The 17,369-nt window shown below is 43.8% G+C and overlaps 1 protein-coding gene across 2 annotated transcripts in view; it reads right to left on the bottom strand.

Moving 5' to 3' along the window:
* WNT5B (Wnt family member 5B) overlaps nt 1-17,369 on the bottom strand; it is a 166,254-nt gene that overhangs the window by 26,380 nt on the left and 122,505 nt on the right. The gene's annotated exons all lie outside the window — the stretch shown is intronic.

Below are 17,369 nucleotides of genomic sequence, written 5' to 3'. Positions count from 1 at the left end.
GGGCATGCTCCATGCAGCACTTAGGAAGAGGTGTAGCTGTTCAGTGCACACTTGCCCCTCCAAAAGTGCAAGTCATCCCCTCGCCCTTCCCTTTACCTCTTGCTCCTGGATTCCCCTGGCCTCCAGGATCTCTTTTCTGGGGCCAAAAAACAATTGGTGAGTTGACTTGACCGACAGCCAAACAGGAGTCATCCCTCTCAATCTATACCCTTCTCACGCTAAACAAGTTTCCCAAATCCTAACTTCGGTTTCCCAAAGTAACAGTAGGGAGAAGGCTAGGACTCTTCACTTTCGCAAGGCAACTTCACAGAGAAATGTAAAAAAGCCTACAAGCGAACCTGGCCCCTGAAGCTGTGGAGGCTTCCTCATCCCCTACCTAGGAGCCCTGTGTCCCAGCGGTACCAACAGCAGAGTAGGGGCACCTCCAGCCCCTCATCTGCAACCCTCGCCTCGAACCTCCGTGCTGAAGGCGAGTCTTCCAGAAGCATCCACCTCTTCCTTCCCTTGCAGCAAAGAGCTCCCGCATCTTCGCCTCCAACTTTCTTAACTACCGCCCACGTCTACGTCCCCCCCCCCCCGCCCCCACGAACACCTTTCCTCAGGCCTTTGAAAACAGACAGAAAATCCTGCTTCTGCATCTGGAGCAAGTCTATAAAAGCATAACCCTTTGGCTCGCCCTCACTTCGTTTCTCCCTTAGCTTCTACCCGGGGTGTGACCACTGCGCCCCAGTGAATCTTCTTCCCACGACCCCTTAACGCCTCTAGCCTCACAAACGCAAACACAAGCTCGCACGCGCCTCCAACACCCCCACCCCTTCTCACCGCGCAGTTCTGGGTCGCGAGGCTCTCCGGGAGGGGGCGGCAGGTGCTTTGGGTAATCAGCCTGGCAGATATATTTTTTGTCCTGGGTCCACGAAGAGAGGAAGGTGGCCTGAGCAGGATCCAGGGAAGCTGGGCCACAGCCTGCCCCACCCCCTTTTGCTGGGGCGGCCAGGCATCAACAGGCAGGTGTGTGGGGTCAGCGGGGGGGGGGGGGGGGCGATAAAAGAAACTTGCCCCTTCCCCTTTGTCATGCAGAGCCAGCTCGGAAATGATCCGGTCTAGTCTGATGGAACTCACAGCTCCTCTCACCCTACTTCCCTAACAGACCTCCCCTCTTCTAAAGGATGCCCCTCCCCCTCTAACCTCTACCCCCATAAATCCTCCCTGTCCCTCAGGGCAAGTCTGTGAATGCACCGACTGGAACCAAGAGAGATGGAGCAGAGATAGGGCTGGCACCAGAAGCTAATGGCTTTATGGAGGGGAGGGGACCAGGTCCAGAGTTGGAAGGACCAGAGAAAAGCTTCAAAGACTTTCCTTGTCCAAACATCCTCAGCCCCACCTACCAGTCCTTCTTGGGGACTCAAGAGTCAGAGATGCCTCTACTCCCTGTGGCCCTCAGCTCTCTCACGGGCGGGGCCATCCACACCACCATGCCTCCTGCACACCGACACTCATCTTCACAAGGTTCCATGCCAGATATCTCAGGTCCTTCTCCAGCTGGTGACACTTCTTATCCCCATGGATTCCCTCTCTCACACCAGAGGCTCTCACTCCAGTCACACCCTTTCATCAGGCCCCTGTGAAATCTCTCTGGCCCTGCAGTCCTAGGTGCAACGGAGGCCACACTGGGAGCCCCTGTTCTTGAGCCAAGGGACAAGAGTCAAAGCCAGCTAACAGTCACTAAGGCTTTGACGCCCTAGTGCCAGGCTGACAGGCCAGCTAAGAACAAATGTCCCAAAAGCTTCTAATCTTGCCCCTCTGTGTCTTATAAACATAGACTACCACCCTTGTGCTTTCCATCAAACTCTCAGCTCATTAAAAGAGATTTTTAAAAACTTTAAAAAATAAAGACTAGCACATGCAAGTGGCTTTTTTCTCTGTCTCCAGATGGGAGCCACCCTCTGTGTGGTCATAGAAGCACCACCCTTATGTACAATCCTTGGTTTCCTTGTGCAGGGCTAGGAGGAGAAAGGTGAATATCAGTGATTGGTTTCACCAGTGTGCGCAGAATGGAAGCTTCTTGCCTCAGTCCAACAGAGGAGGAAGGAAATGGTGTGGGACTGATGGTTTGGTCTTAATGAGTAGGACACATCTGAAGCCCTGTTTGTGGGTCACGGGTGAGTTTAACAGCTGGTCTTAACTAGGGCAGTCTGTTCTTTACGTAGGAAGAAGGATCTAGTAATTATTCAAAAGGCAGGGAGTGAGAATTCTTTCTGCTGCCTTGGTAATAGCTAGAGATTTCCCCCCAAAACTAAATAGTTTCCTTTTCCTACAAGAGGTGTCGTTGACTGGGAGGTTGCAGGGAGGGGAGATGCAGCATTCTCCTTTCAGGACCCTCTAGAAGCCCAGAATGGGCTGGTCAGACATATCTGCTCTGCTTCCTCATTCAGCATTCATTCATTCATTCATTCAATAAATGCATTAATCCAATATGCATTAGGGACCTCATATGTCCCAGTTACTGCTCTAAGCACCAGAGATATGGCCATGAACAAATAAATATACAATTGACCTTTGAACAGGGCAGGTTATAGGGGCACCAATCCACCACCCAATCCAAAATTTGTGGATTTTGTAACTTTTGACTCCCTCAAAAGTTAACTACTAAGTCCCTGGCCAGATAGCTCATTTGGTTAGAGTATCATCCTGATACGCCAAGGTTGCAGGTTTGATTCTTGGTCAGGCCACATACAAGAATCAACCAAACAAATGCATAAATAAGTAAAACAATAAATCGGGTTCTCTCTCTCTCTCACTCTCTTCCTTTCTCTCTAAAATCTATTTGGAAACGCTGAGGTTGCCGGTTCAAAAAAACCCTGGGCTTGCCTGGTCAAGGCACATATGGGAGTTGATGCTTTCTGCTCCTCCCCCCTTCTCTCTCTGTCTCTCTCTCTCTCTCTCTCTCTCTCTCCCCTCTCTATACTAAATAAATAAAATCTTAAAAAAAAAAGATGGAATAATCATTTGGCCTGACCTGTGGTGGCGCAGTGGATAAAGCGTCGACCTGGAAATGCTGAGGTCGCCGGTTCGAAACCCTGGGCTTGCCTGGTCAAGGCACATATGGGAGTTGATGCTTCCAGCTCCTTCCCCCTTCTCTCTCTCTCTCTCTCTCTCTCTCTGTCTCTGTCTTTCCCTCTCCTCTCTAAAATGAATAAATAAAAAAATAAAAATAAAAAAATAAAAATAAAAAAAAATAAAATCTATAAACATTTTTTAAAAGTTAATTACTAATAGCTTACTGTTACCCAGAAGTCTTACCAAGAACATAGTCAATTAACACATATTTTGTATGTTATGTATATTATATATTGTATTTTTACAACAAAATAAGCTAATCAAAGGAAAATGTTACTAAAATCATAAAGAAGAGAAAATACATTTACAGTATTTATTGGAAAAAAAATCTGTGTATAAATGAACCTGTGCAGTTCAAACCTGTATTTTTCAGGGGTCAGCTGTACATAATATATACTAGTTTCAGTGAAAAAATCAAGTGGGGACAAGAATCAAGAATAAGGGGTGATAAACCAGTCAGAGAAAGACAAATACCTCAGGATTTCATCTATATGTATAATTTTTTTTTGTATTTTTTTTCCTGAAGTTGGAAATGGGGAGGCAGTCAGACAGACTCCCGCATGTGCCTGACCGGGATCCACCCGGCATGCCCACCAGGGGGCGATGCTCTGCCCATCTGGGGCGTCGCTCTGTTGCAACCAGAGCAATTCCAGTGCCTGAGGCAGAGGCCACAGAGCCATCCTCAGCACCCGGGCCAACTTTGCTCCAGTGGAGCCCTGGCTGCGGGAGGGGAAGAGAGAGAGAGGAAGGAGAGGGGGGAAAGGTGGAGAAGCAGATGGGCGCTTCTCCTGTGTGCCCTGGCCGGGAATCGAACCCGGGACTGCTGCACGCCAGGCCGACGCTCTACTACTGAGCCAACAGGTCAGGGCCTATATGTATAATTTAATGAACAAAAGAAACAAAGCAGAAATAGACTCATAGGAACAGAAAACAGACTGGCAGCTATTAGAAGGGAGGGGTTTGGGGGGCTGGGTAAAAGAAGTGAAGGGATTAAGCAAAAAGAAAACCACAACTCATAAACACAGACAATAGTATGGTGACTACCAGAGGGCAAGGGGGCTTGAGGGGTAGCAGAGAGTAAAGAGGGGATAGATGGTGATGGAAGGAGACTTGACTTGGGATGGTGAACACACAATACAACATACACATGATGTATTATAGAATTATACACCTGAAACATTGGTTAATCTTATTAACCAATGTCACCCCAATAAATTCAATAAAAGAATAAGGGTAAAAACTTACATTATTTAGGGTCCTCGGGGAAAGCCACCCTGAAATATCTGCCCACCTGCTCGCTCCAAACCACTATGTGGGTGGAAGGTAGCTATACATCTCAGGGCCCTTTGCAGCATGTCTGAGGTCCCTGCTGAGACCATGCCATCCTGTTTCACCATCGTAACCAAAGTGGTGCGTATTTGAAAATAGGAACTCTAAGTTCTCTTCCTTTTTCTGGTTGGACTCAGCTACCAATTTTCATTTCCTTAGGGGACTGCGGCCATCCTGCTCAGAGATAGGAGACAAAGGAGAGAGACTTGGACAAGTGGAGCTGAGACGCCAGCCAATCAGTCCTTGAAGAGGCCTCTCTGGGCTTTCCACACTCACTTCAGACCATGCCTATAATGAAAACCTCAACTCACAGGACAAGAGCTCTTAAAAAGGTAATTAGTTGCTCTGTTCACAAAAACTGACACTGGGTGTTCAGGACTTAAACAGTTTATGAGTCATACAGAAAATGGTGCCCCATCCCACACCTGCCCCCCATCCCAGACAGGTACTCTCACACCTAGAAACCTACCAAGAAATAACCAAGATCCATGATGGAAGCCTCTTCATGGTTGCCACTGGCTAATTCTTCCTGGGTGATGCAATGGAGTTACTGAATGTGTCATTTAAAAATGCATTTGCAATTCTGTTAACAACTCTGGCATAGCAAGTCAGACAATCTTAGCAGTCTTTGGAAAGGGAATGTTTCCCGTTGTGAACTCCTGGCTATGTTGCTATCAAGTAGTTGCCTGTTGTTAAATGATTTCTGTGGGGTGGCGGCAGGTAGAGGAGGAGCAGGAATGGCAGAACTGTCATCCTCAGTCTTCCTTTTCCTTGGTCACCTCATCTCCACCACCATAATATCAAGTTACTTCATTTCCTTCCCTATTTCCAGGTAAGTGCTCACCCCTCCTTATACCTCTTTGTGGTCTGAGATAGTTTAACGTGTTCCCTAAAATACGAATGGTACATACGTACGTGATAACATTTCCATTTGAAAACTTATAGTGGTTCCCTGTTCTTTTAACCATTCTAAACTTCCCAACCTGGCCTCATTTCCTTCTTATTCTTTTCCTGAATTTCCAAATACATATGCACTCTCTTTTCCAATCTCCTCCTGCTCCTAGAACAATCCCCTGCTTTCCCCACAAAACCTCTGATCTCTTCCCAGGGAGGCTTTCTCTTCTCCAGCAATCCAAACCCTGAATTACTTTCAAGTCCATGCTCATGGACTTCCTCCATCAAACTGTCCTGACTAATCCCACACCATGAAAATCTTTCCACGTACTTGGGACTTCTTTAGCATTTATGAATATAGGTATCTACTCAGCACCACTATATCCCAGACGTGCTGCCTTGGAACTCTGTATATTTTTTACTTCCCCTGTGATCAAGTTTCCTAAAGATACAAACTTATTCTACTTTCCATCTATGTCCCAGGTGCCTAGTATAGTAAGCAGTAACAAATGGCTCTTGGTTGATAACCAGTGACAATACTTCAACCAGTGAATATTTAGTGAGCACCTACTATATGCACCGAACGAAGTGTTTCAAATTCATTTTTCTCATTTAATCTTCACCAAAATTATGTGCAGTATATGTCATTATTATCCTCACTTTGAATTTGGGAAACTAAGGTGTAAAGAGGTTAAGTAGCTTGCTCAGACAGCAACTGAATGGTATACTCTGGCTTGGGATCCAGATTTCTCTACTCGTCCACAAAACAGGTAAGTACATCTCCTGCTTAGTAGTTAGTTCCTCCCTGTCACTGGAACGTAATACTCCCTCTGCTTTGCTTTTCTTCTTTTCACCATTGCTCTATTACTACAGCTCTGAATAGTAAGATAGTAAATCTAACAACATCCTGATTTATAGGAAGCAGCACAAATAACAATGTGTATTTTTTTTTCAAAAAAAGGCTAATTGTAAAGTTACTACCATAAACACACACACAGAACTTTATGGGGGAAAAAGAAGCCAATCAAAATGATGACCAGCAGCTCAAAATTGGAGACATTAGAATAGAATAGTTTTAGAGAGCTGGTGTTTATGTTTATCAGTGGTCCCCCAACCCCTAAAGGATGAACTCAAACCCTATTACCACATTATACAAGGCCTTTCAAAATTTGACTCTGCCAACCTTTCCATCCTGTTTTGGGTTTCACTCTGTGCTCCAAAACCCTGCCTTACCCACCTCTCCTACCTTAGAGCCTTGCTGACTCCTGGACCAGTTTCCCCTCCTTCTGCATATCAGGCTCCTTTGTCCTGAGGCCACACCTTCGAAAGGTCTCCTTGACCATCCAATCCAAAGCAGCAACTCCCATCATTCTCTTCCAAGCTTCCTGTTTTTGTCACAACATTTAATATAATGTGGCATAATTTAGCATGTTTGTGTTTTTGTTTCTTTCCTCATAAGCTCCACAAATGGTCTTGTTCACTATTTTCTCCCAGTGGTTAGGACAATGTCCAAGGGTACCTAGTAGGTGCTCAGTAAATACTTGTTGATTGAATAAAAGAGAAAAGCCCTTTTTGGCCCTCCAGGATATAGGAGACAGGCCACTGAGGTCACCCTTTTATGGAGACAAAGTAGTCCTTTTGGCTTCCATATGGTTCAACCCATTGACCAGCAAAAAAGCTGCTTCTATGATATATCCCTTATTTGGGATCTTCTGTCATGATAATTGAGATTTTGGAGATTCTAGGGCCCAGCTCTGTCTCCATCTTTTCTTGAAAGAAGGAGTACCATTCAACTTCTAATCCTGCTTATTATATGATACTGTGACAATTTCAAAGATACTGCTCTTTGAGGTGGTTTGGTCTAGCTGAGGGAAATGAAAGGCCTACTCTGAAATGCCTGAATGAACAAATGAAGCACATGAAATGCCTGAGTGGTATGAGGGAGGAGCCACAGTCAGGATGTGGGACTGGAATAGGGCCTTGAAGAATGTATAGGCTTTAAATAGGAGGAAAAGAGCAGTAAGCATTTCACATAAAGATGTGATTTGGTCAAAAAGAAAAAATTTCAAGGTACTTTTAGAAGGGTAGAAGAGACATTGCAATATGTAAAGGAGAATTTCCATAATTTCCAATGTTCTCAGAGGGAGTCTTGCCATAAATTTTATGTAGCCCCTCTGAAATCTGATATTAAATTCCCACTGAGCATTTAATATCAATCATCCAGAAATACTCCCATGATCAGATGCTTCTAGTTTCTGGGGGCACCACAGCAGGAATGGGGCCATAGGCTTAGGGGATCAGTCACTTTTTGACCATGAAATAATGGTTGAGTAATCTTCCTAGACAGCCAAGAAGTACAGAAGTGAAGATGCTGATTGATTATACTCTTTCCTCACAGTCCTGCTTATTCTCTGTGCTCTAATTCTCTTCCTGATCCAGGACTAAAACCTTGGTGTCATTCTTGACTCCTTTCCTCTCCTTTACCCTCCATGTCAAATCAATTGTCAAGGCCTCTTATCTGTGTCTCCATAATGTTTTAAAAATTTATTCCCTACTCTCCATTTCTACTGCCATACTCTGAGCTACTATAAGAGCCTGCTATTTGCCCTCTTTTCCCTTTAAAAAATTGTCTTTTGTTACATTCTTTTTTAAAAAATTTTATTTTTTTAAATTTATTTTAGAGGGGAAAGAGAGAGAGAGAGAAGACAAGGAGGAGCAGAAAGCATCAACTCTCAGATGTGCCTTGACCAGGCAAGCCCAGTGTTTTGAACCAGCGATCTCAGCATTCTAGGTTGATGCTTTATCGACTGTGCCACCACAGGTCAGGCATCACATTCTTTGTGTGTGTGTGTGTGTGTGTGTGTGTGTGAGAGAGAGAGAGAGAGAGAGAGAGAGAGAGAGAGAGAGACAGATAGGGACAGACAGACAGGAAGGAAGATGAGAAGGATCAATTCTTAGTTGCAGTTCCTTAGTTGTTCAGTGATTGCTTTCTCATATGTGCCTTGATTAGGGGGGGGGGGCTACAGCAGAGTGAGTGACCCCTTGCTCAAGCCAGTGACCTTTGGGCTCAAGCCAGTGACCATGGGGTTATGTCTATGAACCCACACTCAAGCCAGCGACCTCGCGCTCAAGCCGGTGACCTCAGGGTTTCAAACCTGGGCCCTCTGCGTCCCAGTTTGATGCTCTATCCACAGCACCACAGCATGGTCAGGCAGGTGTCACATTCTTATCTACTGAATGATTGAATGAATTTCTATTCTCAGTTTTCTAATTTCTAAGGTAACATCCAGCTACCAGGTTTCTCCAAGTATGGCCCCCAGACTAACAGTATCAGTATTACTCATAAACTCACTAGATACATGAATTCTCAAGGTCCACCAAGACCTGCTGAATCTGAAACTCTGAGTGTCCTGCTTTGCAATCTGTTTTAACAAGCCTTGTAAATCAGTGGTCCCCAACCCGCAGGCCGCAGACCGGTACTGGTCCATGGGCTATTTGGTACCGGTCCGCAGAGAAAGAATAAATAACTTACATTATTTCCGTTTTATTTATATTTAAGTCTGAACGATGTTTTATTTTTAAAAAATGACCAGATTTCCCCTGTTACATCGGTCTAAGACTCACTCTTGATGCTTGTCTCGGTCACATGATACATTTATCCGTCCCACCCTAAAGGCTGGTCCATGAAAATATTTTCTGACATTAAACTGGTCCGTGGCCCAAAAAAGGTTGGGACCACTGTTGTAAACGACTTGGATACCCATAAAAATTTGAGAAACACTGTCATAAAGCCATCTACAGAATATATAATGAATTGAAGCACTAAATCTTTCAGATATGTATATACATGTTAATAGAAAATTTCTACATATCAACGCCTTAAGCTGGTGACTCCTTACCTGGGGGCCATAGAACTACAGAACATATACAAACTAAGCACCATCTCTAGAATAAATAAATCTACTTACTTCGACTTTGATGCTCTACGTGTATGTAGAACCTTATAATTAATAAGATACTAATTCATTTCAAAGTGCTGTGATGATTAACAACACATATACATCTGCCTGACCTGTGGTAGTGCAATACATAGAACATCGATCTGGAATGCTGAAGTCACAGGTACAAAACCCTAGGCATACCTGGTCAGGGCACATACGAGAAGCAATCAGTGAACAACTAAAGTGAAGCAACTACGATCTTGCTCTCTCTCCCTCTCTCTCAAAAGTAGATAAATAAAATCTTTAAGAAAAAAACCACATATCCATCCACCATGGATAGAATGAGTCATTGTGATATAGTAATAAAACAAAATAGTAGACAGCAATGAAAATGAGGAACTAAGAGTTACATGCAACAACATGTACAAATTTTACAAACAAAATGTTGAGAAGTCATAAAAGAACATATAAAGTATGACTTCATTTATAGCAAAGCTATATTGTTTAGGGGTCTATATGTAGGTGGATAAGCCATAAAAGATAGCAAAGAAGTGATTACTGTAAATGTCAGGAGAGTGGTTTCCTCCAGGATGGACGAGGGGATTGTGATAAGGACAGAGCATAAAGGAATTTCTGGATTGCCAGAAATGTTCTATTTCTTAACCTGGGTAATGGGCATGTGGGGGTTCACTTTGAAACAATTTATTAAGTTGTGCATATTTTTTCCATATGCAACTTTTCTGTATAGGTTACATTACACAAAAGGAAACATTTTAAAATGAGAAAAAGTCTTATTCATACCTAACAGTTTGAGATCTTTATACATTCCTCAGTGGAAAGGAGAACTAGTTTCATGGGGCACATAACCTTTTGCAAGGGGCTTGAAAAAGGGCCCTCATACCCCCAAAAAAACCTCTGCTTTAAACACATCCTGGAAAATTTAGGTACAGAAACAGCCAGATGGGGTAAGTATGTGAGAGCAGGTGGGGGTGGGGGATGCCGGGGTTCACTGCAACAAACCACACAGGAATTTACACAGAGTGCCAGGCCCAGATAAACTACACATGAAGCAGCAGCTGCCAGGACCATGCCAGGAGGCAGCCCAGCATTCTGTTTCTTCTTTTCTCACACCAGCAAGCAAGGATCTGGCAAAACCACCTCTGTCTCTTTTTTCCCCCATTTATTACTATTTTTGTCCTGTTTCTCCTACATGAATTTTTTCATAGATACTTTTCTCCCTTAAAACTATATATATATACGTCAGCCTAGCGTGCGGAGGACCCGGGTTCGATTCCCAGCCAGGGCACACAGGAGAAGCGCCCATTTGCTTCTCCACCCCTCCGCCGTGCCTTCCTCTCCATCTCTCTCTTCCCCTCCTGCAGCCAAGGCTCCATTGGAGCAAAGATGGCCCGGGCGCTGGGGATGGCTCTGTGGCCTCTGCCTCAGGTGCTAGAGTGGCTCTGGTCGCAACATGGCGACACCCAGGAAGGACAGAGCATCGCCCCCTGGTGGGCAGAGCATTGCCCCATGGTGGGCGTGCCGGGTGGATCCCGGTCGGGCGCATGCGGGAGTCTGTCTGACTGTCTCTCCCTGTTTCCAGCTTCAGAAAAATGCAAAAAATAAAAATAAAATAAAAATACAAAACTATATATATATAGTTTTGGCCCCAGATGGAGTTGCTGGATGGATCTTGGTCAGGGTGCATACAGGAGTCTGCCTCACTATCTCCCCCCCCTCACCTAAATATAAATAAATAAATAAATAAATAAATAATAAAATCTTACCACTCCTGCATCTCTTACCCCTGAGGCCTTATTCCCCCCATTAAGCTGGAGAATGAGAAAAGACACTAGCTATTTGGGAGACAAGAGCTGTTAAGAAGCCATGTAGTAGAACCTAGGATACTCCCTCCAAAAAACCCACTTTTTAATTTTCACCTTCACCAACTGTCGGAAAGTAGCGCACGCAAAGGAGTGCTGTGCCTTCAGGCTAAGAGGACTCATTGAGCAGAGCTGGGCAGGAAGATATATATATATATATACACACACACACACACACACACACACACACACACACACATATATATATGGATTTTTTCCCTTCTCCCAAATCCTGATAAAAGTATTTTCAAAAAATGCTTTAGAAATAAAGGCAGAAACTTATAACCACAGATCGGTGTGGTATAGGAAATTATTTCAGAAGCATGGTGGCCATGGTGTGAACATATATATATAGTGAGACAAACAGACAGAAAGGCAGAGAGATGAGAAGCACCAACTCATAGTTGCAGCACCTTAGTTGTTCATTGATTGCTTTCTCATACGTGCCTTGACCAGGGGCTCCAGCTGAGCCAGTGATCCCTTGCTCAAGCCAGCAATGTTGGGCTTCAAATCAATGACCTTTGGGCTCAAGCCGGTGACTTTGAGGTTCCGAACCTGGGACCTTAGTGTCCCAAGTCAACGCTCTATCCATTGCACCACCATCGGTCAGTCAAAAACTGCATTGTTAAGTAGTGACCAAAGACGAATACAATGGTATACCTGAAAATTCCACAACCTCTTCAAAGGATCCCCAGATGCTCACCTCTCATCCCTGCTCACTTAACACAGCCTGTCGCTGCCAGCCTTAATTATTTCTCCCTGGAGTTTCTCTTGGTCTCTGGGTCTCTCTGGCTCTTCCTGCCCAGCTCTGCTCAATGAGTCCTCTTAGCCTGAAGGCACAGCACTCCTTTGCGTGTGCTACTTTCCGACAGCTGGTGAAGGTGAAAATTAAAAAGTGGGTTTTTTGGAGGGAGTATCCTAGGTTCTACTACATGGCTTCTTAGCAGCTCTTATCTCCCAAATAGCTAGTATCTTTTCTCATTCTCCAGCTTGATGGGGGGAATAAGGCCTCAGGGGTAAGAGATGCAGGAGTGGTAAGATTTTATTATTTATTTATTTATTTATTTTTAGGTGAGGGGGGGAGATAGTGAGGCAGACTCCTGTATGCACCCTGACCAAGATCCATCCAGCAACTCCATCTGGGGCCAATGCTCGAGTATGGAGCTACTTTTAGTGCCTAAGGCTGTCACACTTCAACAAAGCTATCCTCAGAGCTCAGGGCCATGCTCGAACCAATTGAACCACTGACTGCAGGAGAGAAAGAGGGAGAGAAAGGGGATAGGCGGGGCGTGGGAAGAAGCAGATAGTCTCTTCTCCTTCGTGCCCTAACCAAGGATCAAACCCAGGATGTCCTTATGCCAGGCCAACACTCTATCCACTGAGCCAGCAGCCAGAGCAGGAGTGGTGAGATTTTCATTCTGTTCCTCAAGAAAGATGCAAAATTTCTCTTCCTCAGAAATGTGGTTGTCATCACAGTGATAAAATCTAGCTCTGGATGTTTCAGAGCAATGTGACTCTTTCTGTCCTAATTTGCAAAAGCAGAGTTTTCTCCCTGGGTCCCAAGCAAAACACCATTCGAAGTTTTATTTTGTCCAGAAGATAAGAAATGAATTTGTTTTCCTTTCTCCTGAATCCTGATAAATTAAAATAGTTTTGAAAGATGTCTTAGAAAAAAAGGCAGAAACTTATAACCACAGATCAGTGTGGTATACAAAATACCTTCAGAAGCATGGCGGCCATGGTGTGAACTTTGTTTTCAGGGGAGTTGGAGAGTTGACAAAGGCCTGTCTGGATGCTGTCACCTTTCTGCAAGTATCTATTTTCACTGGATTTGGTACTATGGGGAAAAACATTTACCTGAGAAATTGTCACTTGACACCCACTTCCACAAGCTCCCTGATTTGTATAGAGTGACTGAAGCAAATAAATAAAATTCTGGATCCCATCATGGGCAGGTTGACAGCCTCTCTCTAGGCCATGGGTTAATTAGAATAAAAATGTAACTTGTGCCACCAAATAAATGTATTACTGTTTTTGCAAGTTGAAGCATATTTTTAAAGGACCTGGGGAAAGCATACTATTTTTTTTAAGTGAGAGGAGGGGAGATAGACTCCCACATGCAGATAGACTCCCAAACTAAAATCCACCCAATAACCTTCATCTGGGGCTGAAGATTGGACCAATTGAGCCATTGGCTGTGAGAGGATAAGGAGAGAAGAAGGAGAGAAGGGGGAGCGAAGGAGAGAACGGGGACAGGGGGGGAGAGAAGGGGAACAAAGGGGGAAAGGGAGAGAAGCAGGTGGTTGCTTCTCTTGTGTGCCCTGATCAGGAATCGAACCCTGGGATGTCCAAACACTGGCTGATGCTCTATCCACTAAGCAAACTGGCCAGGGCTGAAAGTCTACTATTTTAAAAAGCAGGGATCACCAACTGGTAAACAATTAAATCTCACTGGCTAACACAATGTTTTAAAATTTCTGGAATATGAATGTGTTGGTGGGTAGGGGAGGAGCTCCCTAATTTTCCCCAATCCCTACTGTGCTGTGTTGCATTTCTCCTGGCTGCTTGTCTTATGCCCAAAGGCTTTTAAGTATGTCACCCTGTTATTTAAAGGAAACTTAATGTAAGTATTTTATATTATAATTACATTACATATATAATAGTCATTTTACTATCTGAATGATCACTTTGAACTATTTATAAATCTGGATTTGCACATATGGGGTTTTCTAAAAATAGACTGATGCTTTTAAAGGTTTTTTATTTGTTTCTAATTATTTATTTACTGAGTTGAGAGAGAAACATTGATTTGTTGCTCCACTTATTTACATGCATTCATTGTTGCTTCTTGTATGTGCCCTGACCGGGAATCAAACCTTCAACCTTGACGTACTGGGATGACACTCTAACCAACTGAGCTACCCGGCCAGGGCACTGATTCTGCTTTTTCCTAAAAACAATTCTGTAATTCCACCCCAAAAGGTAGGTTTAGATGAGAAGTTATTACCTCACTTTATTCTAGTCTTCCTACTTTCTAGAAATCTATTAAAGCTGCCAACCTTCCATTTCAAAAAGTGGCAATTTCCATTTGGAAAAATAGGACAGTTATTTCATTTTTATAAACCTGTGAGAGATGCATCCTGCAGTGAAAAGAATAGTAGACGCAGCAGCTCTGGATCCACAGATGTTGAGTGCCACAGACTGTCCTTCAGCCATCATCAGTCAGGTACACACAACTGGGAAGATGGCATAGAATGACTGTAGCCAGATAGGCTCCCATGGCAGAGTGGGAAAGGAGAGACTGCAAGATAATTTTCTCTGTAACTTACTCATGCAGAAACAACACCTGACTTTTTATTTTGGGGGATACTAGAAACTCTTCAGTTATCCGGGTCTCCATGTGCTGACTCTAGCTGTCGCCTCGATGTTTCAGACTGATCCTTGGGCTGTGCTATGAGAAAGATCCTAAACCTTCAGAGGGAAGGCATGCCATGCAGCTTTCTAATGAAAACCATAGGCAGGAAGAGTCCAGTTCTTACAGGCACAAGCCCACTTCCTCCCTGGCAAATGAGAACACTCAGAGCCAAGCTGGCTCCCTCTTCGTTTTTCCATCATCAGTCACTGCCAGCAGTCTTCAGACCAGGTTTGTGGATCCCACTGTTTCTGATTTGGTGGATTAAATAGCTTCTGTGGCTGTTGTCTCAGGAAAGCAGGGTCACCAAACCCAGGCCTGGGCAGGTTAAAGACGCATTTGGTTCACCGTGGAGATTCTTTTCTTTCTTTTATGGTACTGCCAGGACTCTTTCACAGTGCTCCCAGCGCTCTTGCTAAATCGCTCCCATGGCTGCCTCCTTTCCCAGTAAAGACTGGAGGAGATGGCAGAGGCCAAGCCTTGTGGTCTGCGCTGCCTCAAAAAGGGGCTCTGCAGTAAACGAAGGGAGCATGCCAATGGCCTCAGCGAACACCTCGCATTCAGCAACCACTTAATAAATGTTAAATGTTCATCGTTTAACAAATATTTATTATGGGCCTACTGAGCACCTAGCACTTTTTAAAATTTTTATTGATTTTAGAGAAAGAGGAAGGAAGAGAGAGAGATGGATTTGTTGTTCTACTTATTCATGCATTCACTGGTTGATTCTTTTATGTGCTATGACAAGGGGTGGAATCTGTAACCTTGGCATATTGGGATATGCCAATAGCTCAGTAGCTCTAGCCAACTGAGCTACCAGCCAGAGTGAGCACATAACACTTTATAGACAATTATAATGAATTAATAAGACATTACTTCCCTAGAAACTCAGTGTCTCTGTGCTCTTCTGTAGGATGACAGTCATTGGCTGTCATTTAAGTTTGAAATGAATTAAAATTAAATATTCAGTTCCATCCTATCTGGATAGCTCTGTTGGTTAGAGCCCTGGTTGGCAAACCGCAGCTCACGAGCCACATGCGGCTCTTTGGCCCCTTGAGTGTGGCTCTTCCACAAAGTACCATGTGCAAGCGTGCAGGTACGCGCAGTGGTGTGGGTCGGTCCTGCAATGGGAGATGCGGGCGCAGGCAGGCCGCGGGCTATGCAGCGCAGGGGAGGCGCGTGATTCATGCATGAGTCAGCAGTCTCATGTGCAGTGGTTAGTGCTAGCCGCGTCCACAAATTGCGTGCAGGTGACAAAAGTACCTACTCGAAGCATAAAGTTACCTGTATTTTTCCAACCAGCTGCAAGTCCTACAAGTATTTTTGTCATCAATTTAAGGATTATAATTATTTTGTGTTGGTGGCTTCATTATTATAAAATGAAACATTTTTTTAGATGCCCTGTCTGACATGACTACAAAAAAGAAGCAAAGAAAAACAGAAGATGAAAACCATGAATTTAAAGTTGAATGGACTGAGACTTTCACGTTTATTCAAAACTTAAATGGCCTTCTGACCTGTCTTATTTGTCAGGAAAAAGTGGCACATAACAAGAAATCAAATTTGGAGAGATACTTTACAACTAAACATGTGTCTAAATATCCTATTGGTGATGCAAGGAAGAAAGCAGTTGAGGAAAAATCAAGTTCTGTATTTAATTACTGGATGCAATCTCCCAACAATGTTAATATTGCAAGCTTTGCGGTAAGTGCCACATGTGGCTCTTTGGCCCCTTAAGTGTGTCTCTTCCACAAAATACCACATGCGGGTGCTACCTCAGTAAGGAATGTATGTACCTATATAGTTTAAGTTTTAAAAATCTGGCTCTCAAAAGAAATTCCAATCGTTGTACTGTTGATATTTGGCTCTGTTGACTAAGGAGTTTGCCGACCCCTGGTTAGAGCATCGTCCCACAGCACAGAGATTGCAGGTTTGGTCCCCGGTCCAGGCACACACAGGGACAGCTCAATGTTCCTGTCTCTCTCTCACTCTCTCCCTTCCTGTCTCTTTCTCTTTCTCTAAAACAAACAAAAAATAACAACAACAACAACAAAAACCCAAGAGCGCCATTTGAAGTCTATTGTTAAGTTCGGTATAATAAGGGCTATAATAAGTGAGGTAACCCACAAAATACTATGGGCACTTGGGTAAAAGCAACTACCTCTGGAAGCCATGGCCCAGCATAAACACCCCAGCAAAATAAACATGTTCTGTTCCAATGACAACCCCATGAAGAAAAGCAAATACTCTAATGAAGTCGGGAGTAATTTTCCATTATCAGAACTGAATGGGTACCAGTTTTGTAATTACTACTCAGAGTAAAGGAAATTCAGACCCTGTATGCCAGAAAGTAATTTAAATGGATTCTTTCTGTGACTCTAAATCAAGTTAATGAATATTACTGAGCATCTACTAGGTCTTATTCAAAGACAAGTAAGAGAAATTCTTTTTGTTGTTGTTTTTTGATGATTTTAAAAAGACCGAGAGAGGAAGTGAGAGAGAGAGAGAGAGAGAGAGGCATTCATTTGTTCCACTTAGTTGTGCATTCATTGGTTGCTTCCCACATGTGCCCTGACTGAGGATCAAACCCGCATCCTTGGTGTTTCAGGCTTTGGCCAGGGCAAGTAGGAGAAATTCTTATAACCTTGTAGAGGTGAGGTGAACATGTACAAGATTATAATATTTAGCAGAGAGATCTGTTACAATATTTAACAGCGAGACATGTTATAATTAAGGTACTAATTGCTATCCAATTGTTATCCTAAGAATTGTATCCAGTTATTAGTCCTAAGAAAG

The sequence above is a fragment of the Saccopteryx bilineata genome, chromosome 2, assembly GCF_036850765.1.
Source record: "Saccopteryx bilineata isolate mSacBil1 chromosome 2, mSacBil1_pri_phased_curated, whole genome shotgun sequence".
NCBI lineage: Eukaryota > Metazoa > Chordata > Mammalia > Chiroptera > Emballonuridae > Saccopteryx > Saccopteryx bilineata.
This window is presented reverse-complemented; position numbering and strand designations above follow the sequence as displayed.